Source organism: Opisthocomus hoazin, chromosome Z (genome assembly GCF_030867145.1).
Source record: "Opisthocomus hoazin isolate bOpiHoa1 chromosome Z, bOpiHoa1.hap1, whole genome shotgun sequence".
Classification (NCBI taxonomy): domain Eukaryota; kingdom Metazoa; phylum Chordata; class Aves; order Opisthocomiformes; family Opisthocomidae; genus Opisthocomus; species Opisthocomus hoazin.
Genome location: NC_134454.1, coordinates 89,835,069 through 89,836,819, shown reverse-complemented (window position 1 = coordinate 89,836,819; position 1,751 = coordinate 89,835,069).

The following is a 1,751-nucleotide window of genomic DNA, read 5'->3' as shown; positions in this document are numbered from 1 at the left end:
CCACACCTTGTTTCTGCTGACGTTGACGGGGAAAATAGAGTGGAACAGCGCTTGGTCACTGTATAATTAATGTATTCTATTAATTGTAATAATTAATGGCAGATGGATGAATGGAAGAAGATGACAGATGTTGCTGGTGAAGCTGGAGCTGGGCAGCAGCTAGACTTCACGGCAGCCCCCGTGCCCAGAACAGAAGTGGTCACTTTTTATATAAACTTTTTATATGTTTTTAATAAACAGCTAAGATAAAAAGTCCATTTAAAGCAAGTGCTCATCTATAAGAGAGACCGAGAAGGAGCGAGGTGGGAGAGCAGCACGGGCGGAACTGAAGCACACGGACAATAATTTGTTTTACACTAGATTAAATCAAGGGGATAATGGTCACGGTACTGCGTGTCACCCTTCGTGACATCTTCTACTCGTGGACATGGGGACTGCCTTTGGCTGTGCAACAGCAGCACCCAAACCAAGACGCTGCTGATATTTATAAGCGTTTGTAAGGTCCCCTCTCAGCCTTCTCTTCTCCAGGCTGAACAAGCCCAGCTCCCTCAGCCTCTCCTCGTAGGAGAGATGCTCCAGTCCCCTCATCATCCTCGTAGCCCTCCGCTGGACTCTCTCCAGCAGCTCCTCATCTTTCTTGAACTGGGGAGCCCAGCACTGGACACAGTACTCGAGATGGGGCCTCACTAGGGCAGAGTAGAGGGGAAGGAGAACCTCCCTCGTCCTGCTGCCCACACTCCTCCTAATGCACCCCAGGATGCCATTGGCCTTCTTGGCAGCCAGGGCACACTGCTGGCTCATGGTCAACCTGTTGTCCACCAGGACACCCAGGTCCCTCTCCACAGAGCTGCTCTCCAGCAGGTCCGCCCCAGCCTGTACTGGTGCCTGGGGTTGTTCCTCCCCAGGTGCAGGACCCTGCCCTTGCCCTTGTTGAACCTCATCAGGTTCCTCTCTGCCCAGCTCTCCAGCCTGTCCAGGTCACGCTGAATGGCAGCACAGCCTGCCGGTGCATCCACCACTCCTCCCAGTTTGGTGTCATCAGCAAACTTGCTGAGGGTACACTCTAACTCTTCATCCAGGTCATTGATGAAGAAGTTGAACAGGACTGGGCCCAGTACTGACCCCTGAGGGACACCACTAGTTACCAGCCTCCAACCAGACTCAGTGCCGCTGATGACAACCCTCTGAGCTCTGCCATTCAGCCAGTTCTCAATCCACCTCGGCGACCACTCATCCAGCCCACACTTCCTGAGCTTCCCTAGGAGGATGTGATGGGAGACAGCGTCTCGCTGGCTTTGAGGGGTCAACACTCACTGGCAGCACAGCGGGAGCACCGGGACTGATCCGCATGGCAGAGCGCAAGGTGGGAATAAATTCACAGCACCAGAGGAAAACAAATTTGTGTTTGAAAGAGCCTCCTCCTCAAGGCAGGAGGATGAATCTAACCACAGATGTGCCAACTTGGACAAGACAAAGCCAGATAAGGCGATTCCCCCAAACCATCGCCGAGGAGGCAGGGATCAGGGATGAGGGAACGGAAGCAGGCGATAGCCCAGGGTGCTGCTGGTGGGGATGGCAGCACCGAGGGGCCCCGGCAGCACGGCTGCGATAGCAGAAAGCCTTCAGACACCCCGAAATCACAACACACACCCCTTGATCATCACCCTGGAGGTACAGGGTGCACACCAGCTCCAGCTTTGCTTTCCTAATAGTCCGGCTGTGCCGAGAAAGGCTCGATTACGCTGCGGCAG